This window comes from Lissotriton vulgaris, chromosome 4_1 (assembly GCF_964263255.1).
Source record: "Lissotriton vulgaris chromosome 4_1, aLisVul1.2, whole genome shotgun sequence".
NCBI classification, from domain to species: domain Eukaryota; kingdom Metazoa; phylum Chordata; class Amphibia; order Caudata; family Salamandridae; genus Lissotriton; species Lissotriton vulgaris.
The window spans coordinates 538,239,551-538,255,244 of NC_141691.1; the positions used below are offsets into that span (position 1 = coordinate 538,239,551).

The following is a 15,694-nucleotide window of genomic DNA, read 5'->3' on the forward strand; positions in this document are numbered from 1 at the left end:
AGCTGACTCTGTTTTCTCAACTCATCACAAGAAGCTGATGCAAGATATTACTTGTTTAAATCGTACTGTTATTGATAAGGGGAACAAGGAACTTTTTAAATTGAAAGCCTTCATTAAAAGAAAACTTGAGGAATCAAATTGTGTATTTTGGGGACAGAAGAGATGAACTTTTAAATAACAATCTTGAAATTAAGACACACAGATATTTACACTCTGTTTTTCTAAAGTAGATCCATAACCACAAAGTAGAATCTTTCGAAAGACATGTCAAATGTATTAATCTGAATTCCTCTTTCAAAGAAATTCACAATTAAATGCACTGTGTAAGTTAAGAATGTTGTCAGATAAGAAATCAGCAAAATTAACTATCTTATTACTGATCATAAAGATGAGAAAGGAAAAGAACCTCTTGCATAAATTGTGGATGGGAAAGAACAGTTTTTAGTTTTCAGCTTCAGTACTTATGTTTATGAATAATTCATTTCTTTATATTGTATTATCGCTATCTAGATGGATATAGCCATCTGTACATAGATACATACTTATACGTTGATAAGTTTCAGTATAAAACTTTGACGTTATGTTTTTCCAAGTCCAAATTCTAAGAAATTAGTGAAATATTAAATCTCATAATTCAAGCAGGTCCCACCGAGATTTGAACTCGGATCACTGGATTCAGAGTCCAGAGTGCTAACCATTACACCATGGAACCCTGCCATGCATGAAGGATTTTTCCATTGAGACAAAAGAGAGCGCATCAGTGCAGGGGCTTTTCTTACATTGATGAAAAGATAACTCAGTTGAATGCTCATAGTGTAAAGAGCTACAATGTGATTTGATTCTTTTCAGCTACATTCTCCATAACAGTGTTAAATGTGCAAACGTTTATCAGGACATGCAATTTACAAAATAATGATCATATTTGACTGAAGAATATTAAAACATTCTACATTTCCAAACTACTACATCCATTTCGCTGTCTCTCACATGGGTGGCTCCAAAGAGCAACGGTTGGCACTTTGGACTTTGCATGCAAAGGTACCAGTCCAATTCTTTGAGGTACTATTTTACTAATCTCAACCTTTTACATTTCTGTCATCTTTTGTTATTGATAGTTCCAATCCAATACCAGTAGGTTGAACGAGACAAATGTTGACTCCTTTCAAAATGTCCAACAGCTTGAACAAGTTACAGAAATACGAACTTTATAATACTTTTACATCAGATTCCTACACAAAATAGTGCGACATTACAAAATCCTATCCTGTTTTTCTCAAATGCATTTCAGAGGGCTGATTCCCAGCATTCCTTTTTGAAGATTTCTACACTATTGATAAGGCGAATATAGCACATTTTGAAAGAGATGTGTTCTTAAATCAAACCTAGAGAACCACAATGACGGTATCATTCAGATAGTACAAATGTTTTTTGTATATTAGTATGGAAATTGTGAAATAAAACATTTCTCATGCTGATTTTCAACAGTCGATCTGCAATCATGAAATATAAGCTTTTGCTTGGAGGCCTCAAAGGTACTGATCTAATTTTCTTTTTTAGAATTATTCACAGATCGTATGATATGCTTTGTACAAATCAACTATGCTGTTAGATCAAAATTGATTAAAAAGTGACTATCTCAATTTCAGGACATATAGAAGAGGAAGGAGAAGAAGCTCATGTTTCAAATGCGGAGAGGCAACAACTGTTCTTTATTTTCACCTCTATTAATTATACATATTTTTATAATGTATATATTTATATTTTCCGATAAAAATACATAGACATATAGCGATATATAGGGAGATACATACATATAAGTTGATACGTACAAGTTTATAAGTAAATGAGATGTTTTTCCAATTAATACTTCTAAGAACTGAATGGAAAAAATATCGTAAAGTTTAGATAAGTCCCACTGAGCTTTGTACTTAGATCCCTGTTTTCAGAGTCCAGATTGACAAGCATAACACCATCAACCCACCTGTACCAGGTTGAGCTTTCCATTTTGGCAGAAGAGATTGCATTCACGGGGGAATCTTATCTTTTATTGCAAAATCGTATCTCACATAAAAAGTACTGTTCAACAGAGTCATAGCGTTACTTGAGTCCTTTGTGCAACATCCTTCCCTAACATAGTTCAATAGGCAAAAGTTGAACAGAATAGAAAAGTTATGTAATTCTGTTTGTCTTTGACAGTAGAAAATAAAAAATTTGAAATGTCCACATTGCTGCAGCAATTTGCTCCCCTGTCACATGGGAGGTTCCATGGTGTAATGGTTAGCACTTTGGACTTTGAATCCAAGGATCCGAGTTCAAATCTCGGTGGGACCACTTTCATGACTTATGACCAAATCTTTTTCTGTCAAGTGTATTCATAAATATCATAAATCTAACACGGGTAGAGTGAAACATTAATTTATTGATTGTATTTTTAAAGTCTATTTGATGTGAGCAAATGATAGAACTTTTAGAAAACCTGGAAATAAAATGGCTCAAAATAATGAGACATTTTGTGAGCTGACTCTGTTTTCTCAACTCATCACAAGAGGCTGATGCAAGATATTACTTGTTTAAATCTTACTGTTATTGATAAGGGGAACAAGGAACTTTTTTAATTGGAAAGCCTTCATTAAAAGAAAACTTGAGGAATCAAATTGTGTATTTTGGGGACAGAAGAGATGAACTTTTAAATAACAATCTTGAAATTAAGACACACAGATATTTACACTCTGTTTTTCTAAAGTAGATCCATAACCACAAAGTAGAATCTTTCGAAAGACATGTCAAATGTATTAATCTGAATTCCTCTTTCAAAGAAATTCACAATTAAATGCACTGTGTAAGTTAAGAATGTTGTCAGATAAGAAATCAGCAAAATTAACTATCTTATTACTGATCATAAAGATGAGAAAGGAAAAGAACCTCTTGCATAAATTGTGGATGGGAAAGAACAGTTTTTAGTTTTCAGCTTCAGTACTTATGTTTATGAATAATTCATTTCTTTATATTGTATTATCGCTATCTAGATGGATATAGCCATCTGTACATAGATACATACTTATACGTTGATAAGTTTCAGTATAAAACTTTGACGTTATGTTTTTCCAAGTCCAAATTCTAAGAAATTAGTGAAATATTAAATCTCATAATTCAAGCAGGTCCCACCGAGATTTGAACTCGGATCACTGGATTCAGAGTCCAGAGTGCTAACCATTACACCATGGAACCCTGCCAGGCATGAAGGATTTTTCCATTGAGACAAAAGAGAGCACATCAGTGCAGGGGCTTTTCTTACATTGATGAAAAGATAACTCAGTTGAATGCTCATAGTGTAAAGAGCTACAATGTGATTTGATTCTTTTCAGCTACATTCTCCATAACAGTGTTAAATGTGCAAACGTTTATCAGGACATGCAATTTACAAAATAATGATCATATTTGACTGAAGAATATTAAAACATTCTACATTTCCAAACTACTACATCCATTTCGCTGTCTCTCACATGGGTGGCTCCAAAGAGCAACGGTTGGCACTTTGGACTTTGCATGCAAAGGTACCAGTCCAATTCTTTGAGGTACTATTTTACTAATCTCAACCTTTTACATTTCTGTCATCTTTTGTTATTGATAGTTCCAATCCAATACCAGTAGGTTGAACGAGACAAATGTTGACTCCTTTCAAAATGTCCAACAGCTTGAACAAGTTACAGAAATACGAACTTTATAATACTTTTACATCAGATTCCTACACAAAATAGTGCGACATTACAAAATCCTATCCTGTTTTTCTCAAATGCATTTCAGAGGGCTGATTCCCAGCATTCCTTTTTGAAGATTTCTACACTATTGATAAGGCGAATATAGCACATTTTGAAAGAGATGTGTTCTTAAATCAAACCTAGAGAACCACAATGACGGTATCATTCAGATAGTACAAATGTTTTTTGTATATTAGTATGGAAATTGTGAAATAAAACATTTCTCATGCTGATTTTCAACAGTCGATCTGCAATCATGAAATATAAGCTTTTGCTTGGAGGCCTCAAAGGTACTGATCTAATTTTCTTTTTTAGAATTATTCACAGATCGTATGATATGCTTTGTACAAATCAACTATGCTGTTAGATCAAAATTGATTAAAAAGTGACTATCTCAATTTCAGGACATATAGAAGAGGAAGGAGAAGAAGCTCATGTTTCAAATGCGGAGAGGCAACAACTGTTCTTTATTTTCACCTCTATTAATTATACATATTTTTATAATGTATATATTTATATTTTCCGATAAAAATACATAGACATATAGCGATATATAGGGAGATACATACATATAAGTTGATACGTACAAGTTTATAAGTAAATGAGATGTTTTTCCAATTAATACTTCTAAGAACTGAATGGAAAAAAAATCGTAAAGTTTAGATAAGTCCCACTGAGCTTTGTACTTAGATCCCTGTTTTCAGAGTCCAGATTGACAAGCATAACACCATCAACCCACCTGTACCAGGTTGAGCTTTCCATTTTGGCAGAAGAGATTGCATTCACGGGGGAATCTTATCTTTTATTGCAAAATCGTATCTCACATAAAAAGTACTGTTCAACAGAGTCATAGCGTTACTTGAGTCCTTTGTGCAACATCCTTCCCTAACATAGTTCAATAGGCAAAAGTTGAACAGAATAGAAAAGTTATGTAATTCTGTTTGTCTTTGACTGTAGAAAATAAAAAATTTGAAATGTCCACATTGCTGCAGCAATTTGCTCCCCTGTCACATGGGAGGTTCCATGGTGTAATGGTTAGCACTTTGGACTTTGAATCCAAGGATCCGAGTTCAAATCTCGGTGGGACCACTTTCATGACTTATGACCAAATCTTTTTCTGTCAAGTGTATTCATAAATATCATAAATCTAACACGGGTAGAGTGAAACATTAATTTATTGATTGTATTTTTAAAGTCTATTTGATGTGAGCAAATGATAGAACTTTTAGAAAACCTGGAAATAAAATGGCTCAAAATAATGAGACATTTTGTGAGCTGACTCTGTTTTCTCAACTCATCACAAGAGGCTGATGCAAGATATTACTTGTTTAAATCTTACTGTTATTGATAAGGGGAACAAGGAACTTTTTTAATTGGAAAGCCTTCATTAAAAGAAAACTTGAGGAATCAAATTGTGTATTTTGGGGACAGAAGAGATGAACTTTTAAATAACAATCTTGAAATTAAGACACACAGATATTTACACTCTGTTTTTGTAAAGTAGATCCATAACCACAAAGTAGAATCTTTCGAAAGACATGTCAAATGTATTAATCTGAATTCCTCTTTCAAAGAAATTCACAATTAAATGCACTGTGTAAGTTAAGAATGTTGTCAGATAAGAAATCAGCAAAATTAACTATCTTATTACTGATCATAAAGATGAGAAAGGAAAAGAACCTCTTGCATAAATTGTGGATGGGAAAGAACAGTTTTTAGTTTTCAGCTTCAGTACTTATGTTTATGAATAATTCATTTCTTTATATTGTATTATCGCTATCTAGATGGATATAGCCATCTGTACATAGATACATACTTATACGTTGATAAGTTTCAGTATAAAACTTTGACGTTATGTTTTTCCAAGTCCAAATTCTAAGAAATTAGTGAAATATTAAATCTCATAATTCAAGCAGGTCCCACCGAGATTTGAACTCGGATCACTGGATTCAGAGTCCAGAGTGCTAACCATTACACCATGGAACCCTGCCATGCATGAAGGATTTTTCCATTGAGACAAAAGAGAGCGCATCAGTGCAGGGGCTTTTCTTACATTGATGAAAAGATAACTCAGTTGAATGCTCATAGTGTAAAGAGCTACAATGTGATTTGATTCTTTTCAGCTACATTCTCCATAACAGTGTTAAATGTGCAAACGTTTATCAGGACATGCAATTTACAAAATAATGATCATATTTGACTGAAGAATATTAAAACATTCTACATTTCCAAACTACTACATCCATTTCGCTGTCTCTCACATGGGTGGCTCCAAAGAGCAACGGTTGGCACTTTGGACTTTGCATGCAAAGGTACCAGTCCAATTCTTTGAGGTACTATTTTACTAATCTCAACCTTTTACATTTCTGTCATCTTTTGTTATTGATAGTTCCAATCCAATACCAGTAGGTTGAACGAGACAAATGTTGACTCCTTTCAAAATGTCCAACAGCTTGAACAAGTTACAGAAATACGAACTTTATAATACTTTTACATCAGATTCCTACACAAAATAGTGCGACATTACAAAATCCTATCCTGTTTTTCTCAAATGCATTTCAGAGGGCTGATTCCCAGCATTCCTTTTTGAAGATTTCTACACTATTGATAAGGCGAATATAGCACATTTTGAAAGAGATGTGTTCTTAAATCAAACCTAGAGAACCACAATGACGGTATCATTCAGATAGTACAAATGTTTTTTGTATATTAGTATGGAAATTGTGAAATAAAACATTTCTCATGCTGATTTTCAACAGTCGATCTGCAATCATGAAATATAAGCTTTTGCTTGGAGGCCTCAAAGGTACTGATCTAATTTTCTTTTTTAGAATTATTCACAGATCGTATGATATGCTTTGTACAAATCAACTATGCTGTTAGATCAAAATTGATTAAAAAGTGACTATCTCAATTTCAGGACATATAGAAGAGGAAGGAGAAGAAGCTCATGTTTCAAATGCGGAGAGGCAACAACTGTTCTTTATTTTCACCTCTATTAATTATACATATTTTTATAATGTATATATTTATATTTTCCGATAAAAATACATAGACATATAGCGATATATAGGGAGATACATACATATAAGTTGATACGTACAAGTTTATAAGTAAATGAGATGTTTTTCCAATTAATACTTCTAAGAACTGAATGGAAAAAATATCGTAAAGTTTAGATAAGTCCCACTGAGCTTTGTACTTAGATCCCTGTTTTCAGAGTCCAGATTGACAAGCATAACACCATCAACCCACCTGTACCAGGTTGAGCTTTCCATTTTGGCAGAAGAGATTGCATTCACGGGGGAATCTTATCTTTTATTGCAAAATCGTATCTCACATAAAAAGTACTGTTCAACAGAGTCATAGCGTTACTTGAGTCCTTTGTGCAACATCCTTCCCTAACATAGTTCAATAGGCAAAAGTTGAACAGAATAGAAAAGTTATGTAATTCTGTTTGTCTTTGACAGTAGAAAATAAAAAATTTGAAATGTCCACATTGCTGCAGCAATTTGCTCCCCTGTCACATGGGAGGTTCCATGGTGTAATGGTTAGCACTTTGGACTTTGAATCCAAGGATCCGAGTTCAAATCTCGGTGGGACCACTTTCATGACTTATGACCAAATCTTTTTCTGTCAAGTGTATTCATAAATATCATAAATCTAACACGGGTAGAGTGAAACATTAATTTATTGATTGTATTTTTAAAGTCTATTTGATGTGAGCAAATGATAGAACTTTTAGAAAACCTGGAAATAAAATGGCTCAAAATAATGAGACATTTTGTGAGCTGACTCTGTTTTCTCAACTCATCACAAGAGGCTGATGCAAGATATTACTTGTTTAAATCTTACTGTTATTGATAAGGGGAACAAGGAACTTTTTTAATTGGAAAGCCTTCATTAAAAGAAAACTTGAGGAATCAAATTGTGTATTTTGGGGACAGAAGAGATGAACTTTTAAATAACAATCTTGAAATTAAGACACACAGATATTTACACTCTGTTTTTCTAAAGTAGATCCATAACCACAAAGTAGAATCTTTCGAAAGACATGTCAAATGTATTAATCTGAATTCCTCTTTCAAAGAAATTCACAATTAAATGCACTGTGTAAGTTAAGAATGTTGTCAGATAAGAAATCAGCAAAATTAACTATCTTATTACTGATCATAAAGATGAGAAAGGAAAAGAACCTCTTGCATAAATTGTGGATGGGAAAGAACAGTTTTTAGTTTTCAGCTTCAGTACTTATGTTTATGAATAATTCATTTCTTTATATTGTATTATCGCTATCTAGATGGATATAGCCATCTGTACATAGATACATACTTATACGTTGATAAGTTTCAGTATAAAACTTTGACGTTATGTTTTTCCAAGTCCAAATTCTAAGAAATTAGTGAAATATTAAATCTCATAATTCAAGCAGGTCCCACCGAGATTTGAACTCGGATCACTGGATTCAGAGTCCAGAGTGCTAACCATTACACCATGGAACCCTGCCAGGCATGAAGGATTTTTCCATTGAGACAAAAGAGAGCACATCAGTGCAGGGGCTTTTCTTACATTGATGAAAAGATAACTCAGTTGAATGCTCATAGTGTAAAGAGCTACAATGTGATTTGATTCTTTTCAGCTACATTCTCCATAACAGTGTTAAATGTGCAAACGTTTATCAGGACATGCAATTTACAAAATAATGATCATATTTGACTGAAGAATATTAAAACATTCTACATTTCCAAACTACTACATCCATTTCGCTGTCTCTCACATGGGTGGCTCCAAAGAGCAACGGTTGGCACTTTGGACTTTGCATGCAAAGGTACCAGTCCAATTCTTTGAGGTACTATTTTACTAATCTCAACCTTTTACATTTCTGTCATCTTTTGTTATTGATAGTTCCAATCCAATACCAGTAGGTTGAACGAGACAAATGTTGACTCCTTTCAAAATGTCCAACAGCTTGAACAAGTTACAGAAATACGAACTTTATAATACTTTTACATCAGATTCCTACACAAAATAGTGCGACATTACAAAATCCTATCCTGTTTTTCTCAAATGCATTTCAGAGGGCTGATTCCCAGCATTCCTTTTTGAAGATTTCTACACTATTGATAAGGCGAATATAGCACATTTTGAAAGAGATGTGTTCTTAAATCAAACCTAGAGAACCACAATGACGGTATCATTCAGATAGTACAAATGTTTTTTGTATATTAGTATGGAAATTGTGAAATAAAACATTTCTCATGCTGATTTTCAACAGTCGATCTGCAATCATGAAATATAAGCTTTTGCTTGGAGGCCTCAAAGGTACTGATCTAATTTTCTTTTTTAGAATTATTCACAGATCGTATGATATGCTTTGTACAAATCAACTATGCTGTTAGATCAAAATTGATTAAAAAGTGACTATCTCAATTTCAGGACATATAGAAGAGGAAGGAGAAGAAGCTCATGTTTCAAATGCGGAGAGGCAACAACTGTTCTTTATTTTCACCTCTATTAATTATACATATTTTTATAATGTATATATTTATATTTTCCGATAAAAATACATAGACATATAGCGATATATAGGGAGATACATACATATAAGTTGATACGTACAAGTTTATAAGTAAATGAGATGTTTTTCCAATTAATACTTCTAAGAACTGAATGGAAAAAAAATCGTAAAGTTTAGATAAGTCCCACTGAGCTTTGTACTTAGATCCCTGTTTTCAGAGTCCAGATTGACAAGCATAACACCATCAACCCACCTGTACCAGGTTGAGCTTTCCATTTTGGCAGAAGAGATTGCATTCACGGGGGAATCTTATCTTTTATTGCAAAATCGTATCTCACATAAAAAGTACTGTTCAACAGAGTCATAGCGTTACTTGAGTCCTTTGTGCAACATCCTTCCCTAACATAGTTCAATAGGCAAAAGTTGAACAGAATAGAAAAGTTATGTAATTCTGTTTGTCTTTGACTGTAGAAAATAAAAAATTTGAAATGTCCACATTGCTGCAGCAATTTGCTCCCCTGTCACATGGGAGGTTCCATGGTGTAATGGTTAGCACTTTGGACTTTGAATCCAAGGATCCGAGTTCAAATCTCGGTGGGACCACTTTCATGACTTATGACCAAATCTTTTTCTGTCAAGTGTATTCATAAATATCATAAATCTAACACGGGTAGAGTGAAACATTAATTTATTGATTGTATTTTTAAAGTCTATTTGATGTGAGCAAATGATAGAACTTTTAGAAAACCTGGAAATAAAATGGCTCAAAATAATGAGACATTTTGTGAGCTGACTCTGTTTTCTCAACTCATCACAAGAGGCTGATGCAAGATATTACTTGTTTAAATCTTACTGTTATTGATAAGGGGAACAAGGAACTTTTTTAATTGGAAAGCCTTCATTAAAAGAAAACTTGAGGAATCAAATTGTGTATTTTGGGGACAGAAGAGATGAACTTTTAAATAACAATCTTGAAATTAAGACACACAGATATTTACACTCTGTTTTTGTAAAGTAGATCCATAACCACAAAGTAGAATCTTTCGAAAGACATGTCAAATGTATTAATCTGAATTCCTCTTTCAAAGAAATTCACAATTAAATGCACTGTGTAAGTTAAGAATGTTGTCAGATAAGAAATCAGCAAAATTAACTATCTTATTACTGATCATAAAGATGAGAAAGGAAAAGAACCTCTTGCATAAATTGTGGATGGGAAAGAACAGTTTTTAGTTTTCAGCTTCAGTACTTATGTTTATGAATAATTCATTTCTTTATATTGTATTATCGCTATCTAGATGGATATAGCCATCTGTACATAGATACATACTTATACGTTGATAAGTTTCAGTATAAAACTTTGACGTTATGTTTTTCCAAGTCCAAATTCTAAGAAATTAGTGAAATATTAAATCTCATAATTCAAGCAGGTCCCACCGAGATTTGAACTCGGATCACTGGATTCAGAGTCCAGAGTGCTAACCATTACACCATGGAACCCTGCCATGCATGAAGGATTTTTCCATTGAGACAAAAGAGAGCGCATCAGTGCAGGGGCTTTTCTTACATTGATGAAAAGATAACTCAGTTGAATGCTCATAGTGTAAAGAGCTACAATGTGATTTGATTCTTTTCAGCTACATTCTCCATAACAGTGTTAAATGTGCAAACGTTTATCAGGACATGCAATTTACAAAATAATGATCATATTTGACTGAAGAATATTAAAACATTCTACATTTCCAAACTACTACATCCATTTCGCTGTCTCTCACATGGGTGGCTCCAAAGAGCAACGGTTGGCACTTTGGACTTTGCATGCAAAGGTACCAGTCCAATTCTTTGAGGTACTATTTTACTAATCTCAACCTTTTACATTTCTGTCATCTTTTGTTATTGATAGTTCCAATCCAATACCAGTAGGTTGAACGAGACAAATGTTGACTCCTTTCAAAATGTCCAACAGCTTGAACAAGTTACAGAAATACGAACTTTATAATACTTTTACATCAGATTCCTACACAAAATAGTGCGACATTACAAAATCCTATCCTGTTTTTCTCAAATGCATTTCAGAGGGCTGATTCCCAGCATTCCTTTTTGAAGATTTCTACACTATTGATAAGGCGAATATAGCACATTTTGAAAGAGATGTGTTCTTAAATCAAACCTAGAGAACCACAATGACGGTATCATTCAGATAGTACAAATGTTTTTTGTATATTAGTATGGAAATTGTGAAATAAAACATTTCTCATGCTGATTTTCAACAGTCGATCTGCAATCATGAAATATAAGCTTTTGCTTGGAGGCCTCAAAGGTACTGATCTAATTTTCTTTTTTAGAATTATTCACAGATCGTATGATATGCTTTGTACAAATCAACTATGCTGTTAGATCAAAATTGATTAAAAAGTGACTATCTCAATTTCAGGACATATAGAAGAGGAAGGAGAAGAAGCTCATGTTTCAAATGCGGAGAGGCAACAACTGTTCTTTATTTTCACCTCTATTAATTATACATATTTTTATAATGTATATATTTATATTTTCCGATAAAAATACATAGACATATAGCGATATATAGGGAGATACATACATATAAGTTGATACGTACAAGTTTATAAGTAAATGAGATGTTTTTCCAATTAATACTTCTAAGAACTGAATGGAAAAAAAATCGTAAAGTTTAGATAAGTCCCACTGAGCTTTGTACTTAGATCCCTGTTTTCAGAGTCCAGATTGACAAGCATAACACCATCAACCCACCTGTACCAGGTTGAGCTTTCCATTTTGGCAGAAGAGATTGCATTCACGGGGGAATCTTATCTTTTATTGCAAAATCGTATCTCACATAAAAAGTACTGTTCAACAGAGTCATAGCGTTACTTGAGTCCTTTGTGCAACATCCTTCCCTAACATAGTTCAATAGGCAAAAGTTGAACAGAATAGAAAAGTTATGTAATTCTGTTTGTCTTTGACTGTAGAAAATAAAAAATTTGAAATGTCCACATTGCTGCAGCAATTTGCTCCCCTGTCACATGGGAGGTTCCATGGTGTAATGGTTAGCACTTTGGACTTTGAATCCAAGGATCCGAGTTCAAATCTCGGTGGGACCACTTTCATGACTTATGACCAAATCTTTTTCTGTCAAGTGTATTCATAAATATCATAAATCTAACACGGGTAGAGTGAAACATTAATTTATTGATTGTATTTTTAAAGTCTATTTGATGTGAGCAAATGATAGAACTTTTAGAAAACCTGGAAATAAAATGGCTCAAAATAATGAGACATTTTGTGAGCTGACTCTGTTTTCTCAACTCATCACAAGAGGCTGATGCAAGATATTACTTGTTTAAATCTTACTGTTATTGATAAGGGGAACAAGGAACTTTTTTAATTGGAAAGCCTTCATTAAAAGAAAACTTGAGGAATCAAATTGTGTATTTTGGGGACAGAAGAGATGAACTTTTAAATAACAATCTTGAAATTAAGACACACAGATATTTACACTCTGTTTTTCTAAAGTAGATCCATAACCACAAAGTAGAATCTTTCGAAAGACATGTCAAATGTATTAATCTGAATTCCTCTTTCAAAGAAATTCACAATTAAATGCACTGTGTAAGTTAAGAATGTTGTCAGATAAGAAATCAGCAAAATTAACTATCTTATTACTGATCATAAAGATGAGAAAGGAAAAGAACCTCTTGCTTAAATTGTGGATGGGAAAGAACAGTTTTTAGTTTTCAGCTTCAGTACTTATGTTTATGAATTTTTCATTTCTTTATATTGTATTATCGCTATCTAGATGGATATAGCCATCTGTACATAGATACATACTTATACGTTGATAAGTTACAGTATAAAACTTTGACGTTATGTTTTTCCAAGTCCAAATTCTAAGAAATTAGTGAAATATTAAATCTCATAATTCAAGTAGGTCCCACCGAGATTTGAACTCGGATCGCTGGATTCAGAGTCCAGAGTGCTAATCATTACACCATGGAACCCTGCCATACATGAGGGATTTTTCCATTGAGACAAAAGAGAGCGCATCAGTGCAGGGGCTTTTCTTACATTGATGAAAAGATAACTCAGTTGAATGCTCATAGTGTAAAGAGCTACAATGTGATTTGATTCTTTTCAGCTACATTCTCCATAACAGTGTTAAATGTGCAAACGTTTATCAGGACATGCAATTTACAAAATAATGATCATATTTGACTGAAGAATATTAAAACATTCTACATTTCCAAACTACTACAACCATTTCTCTGTCTCTCACATGGGTGGCTCCAAAGAGCAACGGTTGGCACTTTGGACTTTGCATGCAAAGGTACCAGTCCAATTCTTTGAGGTACTATTTTACTAATCTCAACCTTTTATATTTCTGTCATCTTTTGTTATTGATAGCTCCAATCCAATACCAGTAGGTTGAACGAGACAAATGTTGACTCCTTTCAAAATGTCCAACAGCTTGAACAAGTTACAGAAATACTAACTTTATAATACTTTTACATCAGATTCCTACACAAAATAGTGCGACATTACAAAATCCTATCCTGTTTTTCTCAAATGCATTTCAGAGGGCTGATTCCCAGCATTCCTTTTTGAAGATTTCTACACTATTGATAAGGCGAATATAGCACATTTTGAAAGAGATGTGTTCTTAAATCAAACCTAGAGAACCACAATGACGGTATCATTCAGATAGTACAAATGTTTTTTGTATATTAGTATGGAAATTGTGAAATAAAACATTTCTCATGCTGATTTTCAACAGTCGATCTGCAATCATGAAATATAAGCTTTTGCTTGGAGGCCTCAAAGGTACTGATCTAATTTTCTTTTTTAGAATTATTCACAGATCGTATGATATGCTTTGTACAAATCAACTATGCTGTTAGATCAAAATTGATTAAAAAGTGACTATCTCAATTTCAGGACATATAGAAGAGGAAGGAGAAGAAGCTCATGTTTCAAATGCGGAGAGGCAACAATTGTTCTTTATTTTCACCTCTATTAATTATACATATTTTTATAATGTATATATTTATATTTTCCGATAAAAATACATAGACATATAGCGATATATAGGGAGATACATACATATAAGTTGATACGTACAAGTTTATAAGTAAATGAGATGTTTTTCCAATTAATACTTCTAAGAACTGAATGGAAAAAAAATCGTAAAGTTTAGATAAGTCCCACTGAGCTTTGTACTTAGATCCCTGTTTTCAGAGTCCAGATTGACAAGCATAACACCATCAACCCACCTGTACCAGGTTGAGCTTTCCATTTTGGCAGAAGAGATTGCATTCACGGGGGAATCTTATCTTTTAATGCAAAATCTTATCTCACATAAAAAGTACTGTTCAACAGAGTCATAGCGTTACTTGAGTCCTTTGTGCAACATCCTTCCCTAACATAGTTCAATAGGCAAAAGTTGAACAGAATAGAAAAGTTATGTAATTCTGTTTGTCTTTGACTGTAGAAAATAAAAAATGTGAAATGTCCACATTGCTGCAGCAATTTGCTCCCCTGTCACATGGGAGGTTCCATGGTGTAATGGTTAGCACTTTGGACTTTGAATCCAAGGATCGGAGTTCAAATCTCGGTGGGACCACTTTCGTGACTTATGACCAAATCTTTTTCTGTCAAGTGTATTCATAAATATCATAAATCTAACACGGGTAGAGTGAAACATTAATTTATTGATTGTATTTTTAAAGTCTATTTGATGTGAGCAAATGATAGAACTTTTAGAAAACATGGAAATAAAATGGCTCAAAATAATGAGACATTTTGTGAGCTGACTCTGTTTTCTCAACTCATCACAAGAAGCTGATGCAAGATATTACTTGTTTAAATCTTACTGTTATTGATAAGGGGAACAAGGAACTTTTTAAATTGGAAAGCCTTCATTAAAAGAAAACTTGAGGAATCAAATTGTGTATTTTGGGGACAGAAGAGATGAACTTTTAAATAACAATCTTGAAATTAAGACACACAGATATTTACACTCTGTTTTTCTAAAGTAGATCCATAACCACAAAGTAGAATCTTTCGAAAGACATGTCAAATGTATTAATCTGAATTCCTCTTTCAAAGAAATTCACAATTAAATGCACTGTGTAAGTTAAGAATGTTGTCAGATAAGAAATCAGCAAAATTAACTATCTTATTACTGATCATAAAGATGAGAAAGGAAAAGAACCTCTTGCATAAATTGTGGATGGGAAAGAACAGTTTTTAGTTCTCAGCTTCAGTACTTATGTTTATGAATAATTCATTTCTTTATATTGTATTATCGCTATCTAGATGGATATAGCCATCTGTACATAGATACATACTTATACGTTGATAAGTTTCAGTATAAAACTTTGACGTTATGTTTTTCCAAGTCCAA

The 15,694-nt window shown here is 33.2% G+C and overlaps 10 non-coding genes across 10 annotated transcripts; 5 read left to right on the forward strand and 5 right to left on the reverse strand.

Moving 5' to 3' along the window:
- Positions 1-640: 640 nt before the first annotated feature.
- TRNAQ-CUG (transfer RNA glutamine (anticodon CUG)) lies at positions 641-712 on the reverse strand. The gene has a single exon. It is a non-coding gene; the product is annotated as a tRNA-Gln (tRNA).
- A 1,547-nt stretch (positions 713-2,259) lies between these two features.
- On the forward strand, positions 2,260-2,331 carry TRNAQ-UUG (transfer RNA glutamine (anticodon UUG)). Its single transcript has one exon. It is a non-coding gene; the product is annotated as a tRNA-Gln (tRNA).
- An 825-nt stretch (positions 2,332-3,156) lies between these two features.
- TRNAQ-CUG (transfer RNA glutamine (anticodon CUG)) lies at positions 3,157-3,228 on the reverse strand. Its single transcript has one exon. It is a non-coding gene; the product is annotated as a tRNA-Gln (tRNA).
- A 1,547-nt stretch (positions 3,229-4,775) lies between these two features.
- On the forward strand, positions 4,776-4,847 carry TRNAQ-UUG (transfer RNA glutamine (anticodon UUG)). Its single transcript has one exon. It is a non-coding gene; the product is annotated as a tRNA-Gln (tRNA).
- An 825-nt stretch (positions 4,848-5,672) lies between these two features.
- Positions 5,673-5,744, reverse strand: TRNAQ-CUG (transfer RNA glutamine (anticodon CUG)). Its single transcript has one exon. It is a non-coding gene; the product is annotated as a tRNA-Gln (tRNA).
- A 1,547-nt stretch (positions 5,745-7,291) lies between these two features.
- On the forward strand, positions 7,292-7,363 carry TRNAQ-UUG (transfer RNA glutamine (anticodon UUG)). Its single transcript has one exon. It is a non-coding gene; the product is annotated as a tRNA-Gln (tRNA).
- An 825-nt stretch (positions 7,364-8,188) lies between these two features.
- TRNAQ-CUG (transfer RNA glutamine (anticodon CUG)) lies at positions 8,189-8,260 on the reverse strand. The gene has a single exon. It is a non-coding gene; the product is annotated as a tRNA-Gln (tRNA).
- A 1,547-nt stretch (positions 8,261-9,807) lies between these two features.
- TRNAQ-UUG (transfer RNA glutamine (anticodon UUG)) lies at positions 9,808-9,879 on the forward strand. The gene has a single exon. It is a non-coding gene; the product is annotated as a tRNA-Gln (tRNA).
- An 825-nt stretch (positions 9,880-10,704) lies between these two features.
- TRNAQ-CUG (transfer RNA glutamine (anticodon CUG)) lies at positions 10,705-10,776 on the reverse strand. The gene has a single exon. It is a non-coding gene; the product is annotated as a tRNA-Gln (tRNA).
- Positions 10,777-12,323: 1,547 nt separating this feature from the next.
- Positions 12,324-12,395, forward strand: TRNAQ-UUG (transfer RNA glutamine (anticodon UUG)). Its single transcript has one exon. It is a non-coding gene; the product is annotated as a tRNA-Gln (tRNA).
- Positions 12,396-15,694: the final 3,299 nt, after the last annotated feature.